Consider the following 20,428-nt stretch of genomic DNA (forward strand, 5'->3'; position numbering starts at 1 on the left):
AAAACATTTCAAACTTGTTAAACAGCCGCTTCAATACATTCAATACATTCAATACATAAAACATTTATCAAATACTATAAAACAATAGTTAGGTAAACGACTTACAGTTGATAAGTCATTTTAAGCGAAAGGCGGTATGATTCATGTCTTTTTTATTCTGTCCACACCAATGCTTTGACACCGGTGTTTTAGGCGTCTGTCTTTTAGGTCTGACCCAGAAAACGGATGTCTTAATATTTCGTTCTTCTTTTTATGAAAACATGCGGCAAGCAGTTTTTGACCTCATCTGCATTATACCGACACGTTTTAACATGTCGTAAATTCCAATAGTTAGTTAGCAAATGCAACTGTTTATTACTGAGATAAGACACATCAGAGCTGCGTTCTATTTAACATTTTTCATCTACCTACATGTTTATCGGCGCTACTGTTCTTGGCCTCCTCACACCTTTGTGTGATATAAACCGCAAAGTTTTTCATAGCGTTACGCTTTGAAACCGGAACCGTTTCAAAGAAGTTTCCATGACTTTGTTCGTTCTTTCCGTTTTAATTTGTGTACCGCGGTTTCACCATCCTTATCTTATTTTCCCAACCCTAATTGTAATTGTTAGGCCTTACGCTTTGTCTCGTTAGCTCCTCTTTGTTCGCATAAGTCAATATTTCTACGAATTTGGTTGATTTAATAAAATATTGCGTCTTCATTCGAGACATTTACGTTATATTATTATATCGTCCTAGTTTATAACTTGCATCTTAACACATCTGTTTCAGTAAGATGTTAATGTATCACCACACATGCTTATTTTTTAATTTCAATTTTGCACATATCATAACTGTACATACATATTTGTCTATATTATATATTGTGTTTTTGCTATTTTGTACATTGTCTATTTGTATATTATTCTTTTATTATCTGTGTCCTGTCCTGTTGCTGTCTTTCTGTTGCACTGTGGAGCTTCTGTCACTATAACAATTCCTCGTATGTGCAAACATACCTGACCGATAAAGCTCATTCTGATTCTGATGTCATCACAAACCGTAAGACACATCAGTTTGGGTGATAAGATGGAGTTATCAAATATTTGATTGTTGCTTATATCTATTATTTGATCAAATCTTAGTGAAATAAAACTATAAAGAGCCAATTGTTTTTATTTTAATAAAATAAAACATTATTGTGTGAAAAAATAAATGTTGCATTTAAACAGCGTGGTTAATAATACCGTTTTTAAAGTGAGAAAGAAAGTCTAATCTGTTGTAAAGATGAGACATTTGTTGCACCTTGTTTAAGACACTCTTTTGCTGTAAACAACCTTACAACAGCTAATTTTAGTCTATTTTAGATCTAATTCATAAAGAAAAAACCTCTGTAAGCGCATTGCATTCATCAGAGGATCATTTGACAACTTCGGATCCTCATCACGGTTTTAGGTGTGAAAGATCTAAAATCTACAAACCTTAAATTATTTGTTAAAACAAAAGTTACATCATTGTTTAATCATACTGTTTTCCAACATCTTGTAGAGATACCCTGTGTGATGCTAAAAGTTTTTTTTTGTAAAAGTGTATTTATACGACATCGAAAAGTTGTAATATTGAACTTTGCACATGTTTTACACATACTTAACATCTTAACACAATTGTATCAGTAAGATATTTGTCACAAACCGTCAGACACATCAGGCGGGGGTTGATAAATTGGACTTATCGTTTATTTGTATTGTTTCCTCTGTCAATTATTTGATCAATTCTTAGTAAAATAAACCTATATAGACCAGTTGTTTTTATTTTAATAAAATAAAACATTATACTGTGAAAAAAATGCTGCATTAATGCTGCATTTAAACCCCCAGGGTTAATAATACCATTTTTTAAAGTGAGAAAGAAAGTCTAATCTGCTGTAAAAATTCTGTGAGACATTTGCACCACCTTGTTTAGGAATTACTTTTGTTGCAAACTACCTTATGACAACTAATTTTTAGTCTGATTTAGCTCTAATTCATAAAGAAAACCTCTGTAACTGACTTGCATTCATCAGAGGTTCATTTGACAACTTCGGATCCTCATCATGATTTAGGTTAAAACTTATTTGTTAAAACAAAAGATATATCATTGTTTAATCGTACTGCTTTTCATCATCTTGTAGAGATACCCAGTGTGAAGTTTTTTATTTGTAAAAGTTTCGTATGAAACATCATACAAGTCTAAATGTTTAACTATATAGGTTTGTTTTAGTGTGTGTGTGTGTTTGTTTTTTATGCGAGTGTTTGTGTTTTATTATACTATTTTTAACAGTAATATTGAACTTTGCACATGTTTTACACATATTTAATATCTTAACACAACTGTATCAGTAAGATATTTGTCACAAACCGTCAGACACATCAGGCGGGGGTTGATAAGTTGGACTTCTCGTTTATTTGAATTATTTCCTCTGTCAATTATTTGATCAATTCTTAGTAAAATAAACCTATATAGACCAGTCGTTTTTATTTTAATAAAATAAAACATCATACTTTGAAAATAAACATGCCGCATTTAAACACCACGGTAAATAATACAATTTTAAAGTGAGAAAGAAAGTCTAATCTGTTGTAAAGATTCTGTGAGGCATTTGTAGTACCTTGTTTAGGAATTACTTTTGTTGCGAACAACCTATGACAATTAATTTTCAGTCTAATTTAGGTCTAATTCATGAAGAAATTCTCTGTATTCATCACAGGATCGTTTAACTGCTTCTAATCCTTGCTTTAGAGGTTCATGTTTTAGGTTTGAGAGATATAAAAACTACAAATCTTAACTTATTTGTTAAAACAATTGTTATATTGTTGTTTAATCATGCTGCTTTTCATCATCTTGTAGAGATACCCAGTGTGATTCTAAAAGTTTTTATTTCTAAAAGGTCTGTATGAGACATCATAAAAGTTTAAATGTTTAAATGTAGGGGATTGTTTGTGTATGTTTGTGTTTATGTTTGAGTATTTTTTTCCTAAACTATACCTAAACTTTTAACTTAACCAGTTATGTGTCATATAAAAACTTCAAAAGGGCAGGCATCCTTTGATAAATGAACATCAACGCCAAAGTTTACGATGCCAGACCCCCTCAAAAAACTTGTTAGATTGCAAATGAATTGCGTCTCCAGAAACACCTTTAGATGTTTTACAACAACCTCTTGATCTGATACGGTCGCGTCGTTAATCATTCATCCAGACACACAATGCCATTCTCATTTCGTTGCCCCTGCGTGAGACTAAATATTTACATTTCGTGCGATAATGTAAAAAGTTTAGGCGTCTAATTATGGCTGAAAAATCCAAAGACGTCCGAAACATTTGCTTTCATTCCAGTTTCCGCTCACATGCGCGCGTATGCGTTTTAACCATTATAGCAGGCTAGAAAGTTTTAAAGATTGACAAAAATCAAAGAGTAAATAAAGGTATTATACTACTAAAATAAAATAAAACAAGACAAACAACCTTTTCCTGTGGCTTAGAGGCGATTTTTGTAAGAAAAAAAATAAAAACCTAATTTTTAAAAAGTCTGGGTTATATAACACGTCAGAAGTCTTAAACTTGACAAAAATAGAAGAGTAAATAAAGGAATGACTAAATTAAGTGTGAATAACTAAACTAAAGTAAATCAAATAAAATAAGCAACATTTCCCTGCGGCTTAGGTACTGTTTGTTTAAAAGGTAAAAACTAGACTAACCTTATTTTAAAGTGAAAAGCTTTAGGATGAGTGCCGAATTGTTTCATTAATTAATTAATTGTTACACTGTTAGGGGCTAGCGGTAGGTGTGGTCTGGCCTGCTCGTAAACTCATTGTGAGTTTGACACGCTAGTGCGCGGTTATCTGACGGAGGCTGCGTAAGATAGTCTGCTCTTTTTCTTTTGTTTAATTGATGATGGTTAAGATAAGTCAGATCTATTTGTAATGTTAGAACGTTGTAAAGTATCTTACTTAACGTTCGCTTCTGATGCCTTTTTTGTTTTAGAAGATGGTAAGATGAGTCAACTCTATATTATTTAACGTAATGTTATGCTATTGTTTTAACTAAAGTGTCAGATGCTTTGTTTGTTTTAAATAAACAAACACGCTCACTTCTGCTTCTTTTTATTTAACTGGCAACAAACTCTAACTAGTTTAAAAACGTTTTAACAACACTATCACGTCTTGACATGTTTTACACATTTTTTTGTTGATATGTGTGTGAAAAACTCTAATAAAAACTTCCCTTTGTCCTGTTTAAAACAGTTTCACAATTTAAAGTTTAAACACATAACAGTCTTCAATGGCCCACAAAAAAACACGGTTCAAAAACATTCGTAAATACCTTAGGATCACTGGACAGTAAAAACAGATGGTCATTTACGTGGGTGGGGGTGGACAAAACAGGTGTCCAGTTTGGGTGGGAGGGAGGGGTGGGGGTCTTATCTTTATACATTTTTTGACACATAGCACACTGGGATCTCTCTTATACCCCAGCGACTTAAGACTGGCTTTGTGGTCCAGGGTCACAAATGGGTCTCCTATGGCATCGCTTGAAGAACCTTTTGAAGCACCTTTATTTTTAAGAACGTACTGTGCCATCTAGTGTTTGCAGCTATCTGCTGCATGTCGCTGTGGATTCACTGCTTGGTGGAGGAAGGATTTTGTTTTATTTAAAACAATTTGCTATACTTTTGTTGCCTTGTTAATTTTTGGGGAAACCTTGTCAGGTATGTGGTTTTAGAATATGAAACCAATTGTTTAATTTAAAGGCACCAGAATACAGGAAATGGCATCTAGCTGCTACAGTAAAAATTTCTGGAGGAGGACCCACACACAAACTCTAATTTCAAATCTAGTGGATTATAATCTTTTTTTCTGAAGAGATTTTTCCATTTAATTGAATGAATAATAAAAATAAATAATAAAATAAGTGAAAGGTTCATCAAATCCTCATGGGTTCATCACATTGAAAGCCTCAAAATGGTAAGTTTTAGAAATTAACTAATTTTCTCACAGCAATAATAATCCATGGTAAAATTTATATAAACAGTCAAAAGCATGTAAACAATGTTGTGGCACAAAATGACAATTTCCGTTAAGTTTATGAGGTAATTGTTTGTAATTCAAAATACAGGTTTACAGGAGTAAATACATGTAACTTGTATTTCTGAGTAACTGTATTTCATTAGTTACATTTTAAATTGGTGGTACTCAAATTACAGTTAGAGTCAAAAAGTATTTTAGATTACCACAGAGACAACTTTAATGTTTAAATGAAATATATGACATCAAATTCAATGTAAACTGTAACAGGCAATTAATGTAAACAGCTGTTAAACTGCCAGCTTCAGAATTTGAACCCTTTCCAACAATGACAATGTGAAAAGATGAATCTCAAAATCATACAAAGGACAACTGAGGAACTCATGCACAACTATTACAAAAGGTGAAAACATTTATGATGCTCAAGAAGGAAAAACAATGCATTAAGATCAGGTCATGTAAACTTTGAACATGTGTAATGGGTATATTATTTTGAAAGGAGCTTATTTTTGGGATACTTTTATTTTGATGAGCGGTCCACTTTTGTGCGTGCTGTGAATGATGTGTAAATTTGTCTTATTTAGTTTAAATAATTTTTTTCATGTAGAACTGCCCTTCAGAAACTGATAATTACATATTTCCCAGAGCCACTGGCCTAAGCACTACTTGCATTGACGTGGGCTTGAGGCAAAAATGCCACCAAATCGAACATAAATAAAGTGAAAATTAAATGAAAAGTGTTGATTGCGGTATTACATTTAAATCTGATCATGCTGCATCATGTTTCTTTTTACGCATTTTGAAGTGTTGCGCGTTCAGTCATCGCTGAAATGGCAGAGTTTTGTGAGTGTGTGTGCACTCACTGACTGAATTCTCTCATTATAAAGAAGAAAGCTCAGATGTACAATGTAAATAATAGACTAATTTGACAGTGTAGACACCTTCATTGATAATTAGAGGAGATTTCTGAGAGTGCTTAAACTTGCACTAGACAATGAAATAATGTGATAATGTAGATGTTCTTTGCTCGCTTTTGGTATGTAATTATGTATTACCGTAAATATAAATATGAATATCCTTGGAAATTAAACACAATAATGAAATAATTAGTAACTTGCTATGTCTTTATTAAAATGTCATAACGTTAAAGAAATTCAGTCGTATTAAAATGTTTTAAGTAGTGCTGTCAAACGATTAATTGCGATTAATCACATTCAAAATAAAAGTTTTTGTTCACATAATATATGTGTGTGTACTGTGTATATTTATTATGTATATATAAATACACACACATGCATGCATATATTTAACAAAAGTATGCTTTGTTTATATATTAAATATATTTATATATAATATAAATTATATGAAAAGAAATATATACATGTAAATATTTTCAAAATATATACTGTATGGGTGTGTATTCATATATACATAATAAATACACACAGTACACACACATATATTATGTGAACAAAAACGTTTATTTTGGATGCGATTAATTTTGCGCTGTTTTTCAGTTGATTTCCTAATGGATGTCTTTGACCATTCCGTTGCTTTTTGCCATTTTCAGGGTTAAACGCTTTTTTCATGTGACTATAGATGCATCCATTCATCCATCAATCCATCCATTCATTCATTCAAAAAAAAAAAGAAAACTGCATCTCGGTGCATCCAGATGTCATGTACACTGTAAAAAAATGAAATGTAAAAAAACAGTGAAATGCTTGGCAAACATTTACCATTAATGGAAATAACGGTTAAAGAACGTTTTTAAAAAAACGGTCAATGAATGGCAGAAGCAGCTACCAAACAAAAACTGTAAAATTAAGGTACAACATCCTATTTTTTTTCTTAATTTTTTTTTTTTTTTACTTTACAGGCGTTGTCTGGATTATAATTGTAAAACATTCTCTGTGAAACTTTTTTTTGCAGTTAACCATCATCTAACAACAGCATACGTACAAAAACTAATAACTATCACTATGTCAGCAACTCCACAGTTACTGCTTTTAAATAAAACTACATTCAGCATAACTTCTTGTTTTTTGGTCTTCTCCTGGACTGAAGCACAGACTCTACTCTTCAACACAATGGTGACCCACAAAACACAGACAACGCAAACCCTTTAAATCCCAAAAGAACATTAAACACTAACAGATCTCTCTAGATCTCAGCATCTTCACTTATTACAAACCAGTCTGACTTTATTTCTTTCACACAAAACTTCTTATTGAGAATTAACAGAGGTTTAGATGTTGATGTTTTATTGAAATTAATCAAGTTTGAAGTCACCATTGCGGAGATAAGTGTTTGCTTTAGTTGGGCTTCTGACCCTTCACTTATTAAAAATGTTTTTCTTTAAATACACTGTAAACAGGAATGCAGGGGATCTTTCTCAAAACACTGAGTTTTGATTTATAAGTGAACAAATGATGTGAAATGGCAAGTGTTTTCACACATGATCATGGCTGTAGCTCATCAGTAAATGAGTGTCATTTAAATGTCAGTGTTTCCCAAATGAAACAAAAGAGCTGTTCGTTTTGAATGATGTGTGTAATGAAGAGAACTGTGTTTAGAGTTTTGCTAAAAGATTGTTTTACAATATCAAACTGAGTTTAAAGCATGTAATGTGCTTGTAGTTCTGCAGACTTGGACTAAATATTACATATATGAGTGAATGATTTCACTGAGTGTGCCTCAAGTACCACTTTTAGTGTCTAAGCATTTTTAAAAACACTGTAATAAACGGTCTATTAAAATACAAGAGTCAAATGTTCAAATATTTCTGACGTGTGTACAGTGGCGCCTCCAAGGGGGGGCCAGGGGGGGTCACGGCCACCCCTAAAATGACACTGGCCACCCCATTGGCCCCCCAAACAGAAAGAGTGAAGGTTTTTTTTAGAAATTTTTTTTTTTTTACATAAATTAACACGGACATTGACGAAACACTACATTAAAAATAAATATAATAAACTTGTATTATGTGTACCGTAGAATTCGCTCTCAACCCCTCCCCCTCTTTACCTGCGTTGCGGCGAGAAACTTCGCGCAATCACACAGCCGCACTATCGAAGCATACTGCAGCACATGGTCTGTTCAAGCTCGAGAGAAGCAATCAACGCGGGAGAGGAAACTTACAAGTAAAACTTAGTTTTCATATGTTATATAAAACGTAGTTTATTCTGTCAAACTCACATAATACAATACCGTTTGGCTATAGATTAGGCGTCACTAAGGCATTAATTACGAACTGATCTAAGTTTTTATTAGATTAATATTACTCGGGGCTCTACAGTGCGACCATTTCAGTTGCATTTGAGGCTGAAAACTAGGCTGCGTGCTACTATGAAAAAAATATTTAGGATAAACGTGCGACTGACCCAATCAGCATATTTGAGTTTGCACTGAAGGAGCTTCAAAGGTTTCTAACGTACTCACAACGTATTTGGCTGCGTTGAGTAATGTAGCCTATCACTTACAGACGTATCCACTCATTATAACAAACAACGCGAAGACAGACTGTAAATTAGAGATTCACTGTGCAGTGTAAGGAGCTGATCATAATAGAGTTTTGTGAGATCGCAAACTAAGATGAGTGACAGCTTTTAATGATTATTAAGGGAGTTTGCAAATGTGATGGATTTAATACAACAGTTCATTAAACAAGTTAATATTAATTTAAGTGACTTATATTTTCTGACTACAACAGTATTGCCTTATTTTGCTCTATTTCGTCAACGAAAATAGTTTCCGACAAAGTAACAGCTGAGCCGCTGCGTCTCGATTCAAACACAGCTGTGTTTTGTTTATGCATGAGCTGCGTTTTTAAATGAGTCTAGTGTCAGTAAAGACAGTCATGTACTTCGTTCCTGAATGAATCAGCCGTTCAAACGAATCAAATAAATGAATGATTCAGTGATAAAATCAGTGACATGCCGCCACCTGCTGGTAGTTTTAGTTTAATTTTTAAAGTGTATTTCCTCTTATTTAAATAATTTAATATTTCTATATTCAAAATTTTATATTTAAAACATTAACCTCAACATGAATTTATGAATTTAATTGCACTCTCAGCTTCATTAAACATTTGAAAATACACCTACAAGCCACTTGTGTGGTCTTCTGTGCCACCTCTGTAGTACAAATTTATTCCTTAAATACTGATTGCATTTGATTGATAACTTATTGTTATTCTACTTTTTATTCTGTTGTTTTAATTAGAAATGTTAAAAAGCTTATACATTTTTGAATTGATAAATAAAAGTTGACATACTTTTAATAAAGTTAGAAAAATGCCATTACAAAGGTAAAAACAAAATTCCCTGTAAATCACTTTGAGTCAAATATCACCTCGTAATGGGATTTTTAATTATTGATTAGAAGGTGCTCCTAAATTTTTGACCGTACTCTTAAAAAGAAAAGTAAGCGTAGAGCCCTGTTACTCCATGAGTTGATCTGTAAATTATTGCAGATTTGGGCAACATTTAATCTTTGGCTCTTAAAGTCACATATGTAGAACAGTTTTTGTTACCCAGACAGACAAGTAGAATTTTATTAATTTATGTCTGACAACAGAAACAGAAAATATTTAAATTAAGCACTGACAGCATATTTCCACAAAAATGTAGGGTTCATGATAAATAATCGAAATGAAGAGGAAAGCAGTCAACATCCACCTTCTTCAGCAAAAGGTCTGTAAATTCTGAGAACATTTATAGCTTCATTTACTGCAATAGTCAGTGTACCAATTGTTTTGATGAAGTGATTGATGGGTTAAACATCTATGTTTCTTGTTTACTTTTACTCTCATTTTAAATGAATTTGCACTCCAAATAAATATGAGGGTACTTGCAGTTGAATTGCAGAGCGACTTTTTTTCTATTTTGCTCTATACAGATTTTTTACATTTTGCTCTGTATAGTAATAGCCTACTGAACTTTATATGCTCCCAGAATTAATGGTATCACCAAAAATTATTGTCTGCCATTAGATTTAGGCATGCAACACTTTATTGTATTGTGCCACCCTAACATTTTATACTGGCCCCTTTCGGCCACCCTATAAAAAAAATCCTGGAGGCGCCACTGCGTGTGTAGCCTATATCACATTTTTTGTTTGTGTTTGACTTCAGTTATTCAGTAAAATATAAATGATAAAATGATCTTCATGTAGTAACATTTTTATGCTCTTCTGCATACATTTTGAAACTTTTCATTTAAATGTATTATATTTTATTCATAAGTCAATCTTAAAGGTAGATATTTTGATAATGGGCAATGCAAATTTTTTTTTTTTTTTATAAATCGTATAAATAAATGAATAAAACATGCATATGCATGATGAGCTACAAGGCCTGCAATACTCACACGTGAGGTCTTGGTCACTATAGAGAACATGTGCACACAACAGTAAGAGCTGATAAAACACTGATGAGAATTTCGTTTCAGAAGATATTACAGTCACACTTTATTTTAAGATCCAATTCTCGCCTTTAACAAACCATTAACTATGACTTTTGCCTCAATAAGCTCCTAATGTGCTGCTTGTTAATAGTAATGTAGTTGTTAAGTTTAGGTGTTGGGTGGGATTAGGGATGTAGAATATGCTCATGCAGAATATGTGCTTTATAAGCACTAATAAACAGCCAATATGTTAATAAACCACAAGTTAAAGTGAGAATTGGTCTCTGTACTAAAGTGTTACCGAAATTACATCAAAATGCCAAGGCTTAATGTCGAGCTCTGTTAGCGGAGCATTGCATTATTCTTCTTGACTCTTACATTCATCGGTTGAGTTGAGAGTATCATTATTTCCCAGATTCCTCAGAGTCGCAGGTAAGATCAACCCTACCCTCTGATGGCAGACCTGACATAAATCAATCAGAGAATAACAGCTTGTATATCATGAGGAATCAAGTTTTCCTAGAAAAAAAGGTGCCTTCATATTTCCCCTTTAACACCATCTCATAAATGAACTCTTTTATTTACATGTAGCACATACTATAATATTTGCAGATAGCAAACGGTAGATCGTCTTTATAAGATGTGCTCCATTGAAAATGTGCATCTTTAATCAAACAGCAATCAGATCAGTCAAAACTCTAGTTTCTCAACCATTGCTCAGTTGAGATCCGGCCAATCAAAATATAAAAGAATAATATAAATACTTATTTTGTAATTACCTTGAGCTCTCCAGAAATCCTCTTAAATGGCTATGAAATTCAGCATAAGTAAACATTATATATATATATATACTGTGTATATATATATATATATATATATATATGTACTGTATATTTATTGATATGAGGAACTGATGTATAAAAACAACAGACCAGGCAAAGTAACTAAGCACATTTGTATGCACTAAATGTACATATATCTTAGAGGAAGCACTTATCTGTATTATTTAGTGCATTTAGCTGTATTATTTAAAGTGTGCTGTTAACATAACTATACACTGGTGTGGATCTGATCGTCTTGTCTGGTTAAAGATCTTCACCCATCCACAGATGAAATATTGACATGATATATATATATATATATATATATATTCAGTGACACTGAAGACTGGGGTAATGCTAAAAATTCAGCAATTTCAAATCACAGAAATAAATGATAGTTTAACAGATATTCACATAGAAAACAGTTATTTTACACTGTAACATTACTGTTACGAATCCGTCTATGAACTTCCGTTCACTCACCACCAGAGGTCACCCGGCCACCACAAGGACTCTCACACTACACAGACTGTTACACTATACCCTGGACTACATTTCCCATCATCCATTACAGAACTCTCCCAGCATGCATTGCGGCATGAATAAATTATGCCACTGAATTGTCCACTTATTGTCTTTAATTCTTACTATGTGCTTTTATTTTTGCTTTTTGTGTTGAGTTTTAGTAGCATGTTTTGTGATGTTCAGAGGTGATCTGTTTATTTATTTTGTTGATTGTAACCATTGTTGATTCATTTATACCCTTCATTTTCCCCATTTTGTTATGTTGCAGCTTTATGTTAAACTGCTTTGATATGGGAAAAAAGTTATTTAATCTACACTCCATAAACGAAGCAAAAACAGGTTTGTAATAACTTTGCAAATTTATTAGAAATAAAAACTGAAATGATTTCATTCCATTTCTGGCACCGTTGAAATTTAGCTTAGGAGCATTCGTGTCGCATGTAGATGTTACTACAATTTGAGTGGAGTTAACCAGTTGCACATTAATTTGAATAAGTATGATTAGGAAAGGCACACATCGCTCAATAAAAGTCTAACAGCTGAAAATGCGTATCAGATCAAAAACCAAGCCCTGAGAAACAGGATTGTGTCAAGCTACAGATCTGGAGAGGAGTTCAGAAAAAATTATGCTTCATTGAAGGGTTATAGAAGCATGTAGCCTCCATTATCCATAATGGAAGAAGTTTGGAACAACCAGGACTCTTAGAGCTGGTCTCCTGAACAAACTGAGCAACTGATGGAGAAGGGCTTTGGTTATACTGGTGACCAAGTACCTGATGGGTCACTGTAGTTGAGCTCCATGATCATACGTGGAGATAGGAGAAATCTACAGAAGGACAAACATCACTGCAGCACTCCACCGATCTGGGCTTTATGACGGTGTGGCCAAACTCAATCCTCTTCTCAGTGAAGACAAAAGAAAATACACTTGGAATTGACAAAAAAGCACCTAAAGGACCCTCAGACTCTGATAAACAAGATTCTCTGCTCTGATTAACCTCAATTCTAAACATCATGTTTGAAGGCAAGGCAAGTTTATTTATATAGCACATGTCATACACAATGGTAATTCAAAGTGCTTTACATAAAAGGAAGTAAAATAATCATAAAAAATCATCACAACAATAAAACAAGGAATTTAAAAACTTGAAATGATTTAAAATTAGATTTAAAATTATTATACATAAAATACAGTGCAGTCAGTTGGGACGTAACACAGTGTTTATTCAACAAATGCACAGCTAAACAGATGAGTTTTGAGTCTGGATTTAAAAGTGGCTAATGTTTTAGCACATCTGATCTCTTCTGGAAGCTGGTTCCAACTGCGGGCGGCATAATAACTAAAAGCGGACTCCCCTTGTTTTGTGTGAACCCTTGGTGTTTCTAACTGACTCGATCCTAATGATCTGAGTGGTCTGTTAGGTTTATATTCAGTGAGCATACACTCTTAAAAATAAAGGTGCTTCAAAAGGTTCTTCAAGCGATGCCATAGAAGAACCATTTTTGGTTCCACAAAGAACCATTCAGTTAAAGGTTCTTTAAAGAACCATCTCTTTCTTACCTTTTTATAATCTGAAGAAGCTTTTGTGAAACAGAAAGGTTCTTCAGATGTTAAAGGTTCTTTATGGAACCATTTAGACAAAAAGGTTATTCTATGGCATCGTGAAGCACCTTTATTTTTTAGAGTGTATATGCAATGTATTTAGGTCCTAGGCCATTGAGTGATTTATAAATGAGTAAAAGTACTTTAAAATCAATCCTAAATGTAACCAGTGTAAGGACCTGAGGACTGGTGTGATATGCTCAGATTTTCTGGTTCTAATCAGAATCCTGGCAGCAGCGTTCTGAATTAGCTGCAGCTGTCTAATGCTCTTCTTTGGAAGGAGACCATTACAATAATCCACCCTGCTAATGATAAAGGCATAAACAAGTTTCTCCAAGTCTTGACTGGAAACAAAACATCTAATTCTTGCAATGTTTTTGAGACGATAGTTTTAGTAGGTGTCATCAGACACCTAATGCTTCGACCACTGAAGCAACCTGGGCCAGAGACTCAGCCTGCAGGGAGCCGTGGCACCCGATGACGACAACACAGCATCCTTGGGCTGACGGTTGGGAACTGTCAGTGAAATGTGCAGGTGTCGTGAGCATCCCTGGGCACCCGGGTTTGCTCAGAGCACCGCACACAGCTCACCATCAAGCCCCACTGTCAGCCCAAGGGCACTGTGTTGTGGTCATTCCCGGGTGCTATGGCTCCTTGCGAACAGAGACTTTGCCCTTGCATCAGTGGGCAAAAGCATCAAGGTTCTGATGACACTCCGCTGGGGAGAGTGCAGCAAACTCCTTGTGGACTGAGTCCTTGGGCCGATGGCCGGGCGATGTGGGTGAAATCTGTGGCTGCTGTGATGATCCCTGTATGCCCAGGGACCTTCACAACACCCACACATTTCACCCAACATGCCCCAACATTCAGCCCAAGGACTCAGTCCGCAGAGAGTCGCGGCACCACCCTAACGGAGTGTCATCAAACACCTAATGCTTCGACCACCAAAGCAACCTGGGCCAAAGTCTCAGTTCGCAAGGTGCCACGGCACCCGAGGACGACCACAACACAGATTCTTTGGTCTGACAGTTGGGCATGGTTGGCAAAACGCGTAGGTCTCTTGAGCATCCCTGGGCGCACAGGTATGCTTAAGAAACCCACACGAGTCACCCACCAAGCCCTACTGTCAGACCAAGGACTCCATGTCGCGTCGTCCTTTGCCACCACGGGCCCCTGCAGGCTGAGACTTTGCCCCAGGCACAAAATCACTTTCATGGACCTTTACTTTGACTGTTACCTGCTGTTGAGATAAACTGCCTAACTCCACCCATTTTCAAGAAATGGCTAAAAATGCATCTTTTCATGAACACTTGACCCATTAATACTAACTTTTTCTGTTTATAAAAAAAAAAAAAAAGGGACTTTGTATGTTGCATTGGATAAAATGTAATTTTAAATGTATAAAGGTATACAGCAATTTCTTTTTAATGTAGGTATTTTTGAATGTTCTAAATGATGTATTAAGTATGTATTTCCTATCATTTTATTCTTCATGTAACTTGACGTAAATGTGCAGGTTCCTTTAAAATTATGCATAAGTACAGAATAGATTAATTTTACAGAAATTGGCTGTAAATGTTGCTAAGTACTATGCTTGTTTCTCTGTCCAACAAACATTTTAAACTATAATACTAATGGAAAATGAACGATTAAAATGTATATCCACAGACATTTGTCTTTGTATTATGTACTTACTACATTTTTATACAATATTTCTTAGTTATTGTAGCTAAAATCTGTATTTTAACAGAAAATGATTGTAGTAAGTAACTACTAAATACCTGTTAATTAACAGATTGGTTGAAGTTGTGAGAGTGCTTATGTAAAAGGAAGGATTAATCCTGTAAATATACAAACTTTTTTTGTGCATATTGCAATTTTTAGTTATTATACATGGAAAAACCTTAATTTAAAAGTAAATTACTGTAGATGGACAGAGCAGTTTTATAAAATAACTAATTAAAACCCCAAATTTATAGAGATTAACCTGAAAGTTGGTTGTTTTTCTTTGCAATTTGACATAATTTGTCAGTTTTTACAGTTTAAAAACATATTATCAACAGTACTTATGACGGTTTTTGTGCTCCACGGTCACATGTTAATAGGCTAGACTAGTTAATAGAGAGAATTGGTCCCTATACTAAAGTGTTACCGACATTATAAAATGCCAATGCTTAATGTCGCAGTGTTGCGCAGTAAGTGCAGTGTTGAATTTCTCTTTTTGACTCTTACATTCATCATCGGTTGAGTCTCATTATTTCCCAGATTCCTCAGGTAAGAACAACACTGTCCTCTGATGGCAGACCTGACACAAATCAACACAGTGCTTGAATATCACGAGGAATCAAGCTTTCCTTGAAAATAGACACCTTCACATTTGCCCTTAAGCACCATCACATAAATGAACTCATATTTGCAGATAGCAAGATTGGCTTTATATGATGTGCAGATGCACACACATCATATTTGCAGATAGCAAGATTGGCTTTATATTATGTACTCCAGTGTAAATGTGCATCTGCAAACAGATCAGTCAAAACTCTAGTTTCTCAACCTTGATTTGTCACATTGTTTAGTTATAACCATAGCAGGAACTAGAGGATCACAAGATTAGACAACAGCCAAATTCCTGTACTATCACAGTATGTACTGAATTCAGTGAAGAATTTACCGCCTGATCTTTGAAGTGTGTCCTGTAGATCTGCAGGTGTTACATACATATGGTAATACATACATTCCCAGATGTATTTACATTGGCCATGCTTTGACCCTCTAGCATGAATGAACAATAAATTAATGGATAAGTTCTACAGTAACAACATGAGTAACACAATTACTCTATCAGAATGTAAAGAATAAGATAAATACTTATTTTGTCATTTCCTTGAGCTCTGCAGAAATCCTCTAAATAATGATCAACGTTAATGTACAGAGGATATAAAGTCAGTTATATAAATATAAAACAGCATAAATAGACAGCATAAATATAAAGGCTATATATAAACAGGGTTTCTGCAGGTTTTATGAGGGTAAATTCAAGACCTTTTAAAGACCTTTTTAAGACCAACTAAAGAGAATTTGGGGGGTCGAAGGAAAAACAATACAGCAATATGTTCTCTAAGTATAATGTCTGTGGAGCACATGAAGAGTTGTATTTATAGCAACATTTCAAAGTAAAAATACAAACTGATCTAACAAATAAATTTTGTACTTTTTATTTAATTTTCAAGTATGTTAAGGCTTGAATACCTCTGATTCAACCACTTGAATGTGGGAATAACATTTACCTTCTGATCAGACCCATTGTTCATCTATATACCTCTAGTGGTTCTCAAACCTGTTTTGGGGACCCCTCACCACTGCACATTTTGCACCTAACACACAGTAGAGACTGCAAGACTTAAATTCTACCTGGTCTCATGGTGTAAACCTACCTGGGCACACTTTTTAGCGAGACGCGAAATACGTACCAATAAGTACATATCACTGCAGTTTCCAAAAGAAATGAACACTACATGCAGTAAAACTCAGACGCCTTTTATTCCTTTTCACACAAATTTAGAATTTGGATTAATAAAGCGTAATTTTCGCACAATTACTTGAAGAATGTCATGTTATGACTTCAGAACAATATTAATATGCTGGTAAATTTGAAAACTGATGCTTTTGATTGTTAGCATCACACATATCCAGCTTCATATCTACGGGTTTTCATAGCTGACAAGTTTGTTCGGTAGCTCACGGAGTACGGAGACGTACTTGAGAAGCGAGGAGCTCCGATTCGAATCCCGTGTAACTACGGTTTGACAAAACAGTTCAAATCTGCATAAAAGGAAGTTCAAATAGCAAGGTTGCATCAACAAATGTTTTTATATCAGTTTTGCATTTGTCAACACTATCGGGTAGGTTTAGGTTTGGTGTAGGGCACATTTCCAACACTATAGAGCATTAATTTTTAACGACAGTCCCCGGATATTTGAATTCTGAACCGCCGCAATACGTACCTGAAGCAATGTACTAAAACACAGCAATAAGTACCGTAATAAAAACGTGCCAGGGTTTACGTATTGAACCCATGTTTTAGCGCCACTCAGTGGACATTTCTCTTTGAAACTGCGACGAAATGTGCAGTAAGGTCTTGCTAAAAAGTGCACCCAGGTACGTTTATGTCATGAGACCAGGGAGTCATACAAAATATCCAGTGGTCCCCAGGACAGGTTGACCACAAACTATGAACAAAGGTTAGTTTTCTTTCTTTGAAGACAAATTAATTCCCAAATTCATCAGCATTGCAAATACTGAGAATAATTAGAATATTTTGCACCAAAACATTAATTAATGTGGCCAAGTTGAACAACTTTCTTTGCCATTTCTTCTTCCAAATCCTCCTTTTCCTTCTTATCTTTCATCCGTCTCCGCAGTGCATTTGATTTGCTAATGAGCTGTGCAATCTGACTTCTGGACTTCCCTTCTGCCTCTTCAGCACAGAGGTCAGCATCCTTTTCCAGAGATGAACAAACATCAACCAATGTTTTCTTTTTTTTCTTCAGTTGCTGAATGTCTTCCTCTGCTGCCTTCCTCTTTTGACATTGCAGTTCATTGGCTTATCTCTTTCTCTCTTCATCCAGGTGGACTCTGTATCTTGATCTTGCAGATTTAGCTGCATTTAGTAATCTTTTGATAAAGGCACATTCAAAATACCACCTCAAACCCTGACATAATATCATGTGCTCAACTACTGTGTCTTCCTTCATGTTGCATGTTTCCACTTCCTTGTTTACAAAAACCCCCTTTCGACCGTTGCCTGTCCATGAGACAAAGGGACGACTTTTTTTGCTGAAGCTCCGAAGCACATTGTAAGATCCACAGATAACACCATGTAAAAATTTGTCAGGCCGTTGGTTCATGGGAGAGAAAGAGACAAAAGACCTGTCTTTGGTTTTAAGATGAAGTAGACTGCCAAACTGCTGGGTTATTGTATCACCTGTATCAAGAAATATAAATATAAGGAAAAAATAGTTACAAAATTAATATAAACCAAAGTATAAATTACTATTGTTATTATTGTTTTTGTTTTTTAAATACTCTACTCTTGCTGACCTAATCATAAAAACTTTTCTACAAATGTGGCTTAGTAAACACAAAATACTTTAAAAGTATAAGCATTAAATACCAGCTGAGATCCCTCCTGGCAACTACTTGTTCTCAAGAAACATCTCCTGAAGATGTCTGACACATGTCTGAGTTTGAGTTCAAACACGACGTGTGTCTGACCAAAGGAAACTCGAGAGGGCTCCTTTCCTGCACTTTCTGAACAATGTTTGAAAGGCAAGTCATGCAGTCCTTCTTAAACATCATTACATGAAGCTCTCCTACTCTGCTGCTTCTACTTTGAAGAAGGGTCTGTTGAATAATACAATGCCTTTAGGACTATAAACACTACATTAAAGTGATGGTTCACCCAAAAATTAAAATTGTATCATTTACTCACCCTCAGGTTGTTCCAAACCTATATAAATGTCTCTGTTCTGCTGAACACAAAGGAAGATATTTAGAAGAATGTCAGTAACCAAACAGATCTCATCCCCCACTGACTACTAGGGAAAATAAATACTATGGAAGTCAAGGGGGGATGAGATCTATTTTGTTACTGACATTCTTCTAAATATCTTCCTGATAAATAAGTGTTTATATCCTAACTGTAAACTTTTATCCCAGTACTTTTATTATTTGAGTGATTGTAACAGAAAAAAAGAAACTAGACTGTTAAGCTGTTTCATACATGTCAACTGCTCTCTCTGGATCTGAATGTCCGTTTGAATAGAGATTGTGATCTTTTAACGTGCAGCTCTAGACCATGATTAGTAAAACACTGCTTTTTGGCAAACATACCTTTCCTAGTTACAATTATTGTTAATATGAGTTCAGACAGTTACATAATTAAATCATAAAAGCTGACAGGATAAGAGATTGCGCATGCATAAAACTCACCATAAAATTAAGAAGTAAATCCTGAGCTGTAGCATGTCCAAGGAACTAGGAGCCAAAATATCGAGACTGAACGCAGTCACCAGCCCAGTAGCGAATATGCAGATCCATTTGTTTGTTGTTGGTATTTTTGTTAAGGCTCTCGTCGAACATAACCACAAATTTGCTATTCCAAATTTCACCAAGTAACTGTCCCAGCGGGAGATTCGTGTGTACACGAAGCTGACACACTCTTTGTATTTTTTGCTGTTGTGTCTTGAGAACAGTATTGTAATATATTCCAAGTCTGGGCGACATCTTCGTGCTGTTTGTGTTTGGTGCTGGCTAAGTGTGATTCGATTCGATGTGTAAGTGTGCTTTTATTGCCATCGTACTAAACTGGAAATCCTTTCAACATGTTGAACAATAAGCTTGAAAAACATTCCCTGGTACGGACTTCAACCAACCCGCAAACCTTTTGTCTTTTGTCCATTCAGGCTGAAATAAATATTTCCCCATTTCTCCAAGGTATTTTTCGGCCTTCCAATCCAACTACATATCTAAATAGCGCACTTTAGAAGAAAGGGTTCATCTGCGCATGTTTGTCAAGTTCTTCTTCAGGTGACTGACAGATGAAGCAGCACATACCTCCATCTATTGCGTATTGTTCAATGAATAGAGCGACCATGTAGCACAGAAATTATGCTTTTGCTTCACTTTAAAATGAAATACATGAGGAAACAATCCCTCACAAAAATTAATGCCATAATCATATGAATTTAAAACTTGCTGCTCTGATTTAAGACATTTTTAAGGTCTTAATTCACGGAAAAGCGATTTAAGACTTTTTAAGACCCATGAAAACCCTGTATCAAACAAGTACACAAGTAAAAGAATTCACAGCATTTTACCATTGTAGGCTTTAGGAAAATATTTTGCATTTTCTGCTGAGGCAGATGTTAGACCTGAGGAACAGATAAAAATGACATTATTTGATCTGAGGGCTACCTGATGTATAAAAAAACTAACAGACCAGCCAAAGTATCTAAGTGCATTTATATGCACTAAA

Source organism: Onychostoma macrolepis, chromosome 19 (assembly GCF_012432095.1).
Source record: "Onychostoma macrolepis isolate SWU-2019 chromosome 19, ASM1243209v1, whole genome shotgun sequence".
Classification (NCBI taxonomy): Eukaryota; Metazoa; Chordata; class Actinopteri; order Cypriniformes; family Cyprinidae; genus Onychostoma; species Onychostoma macrolepis.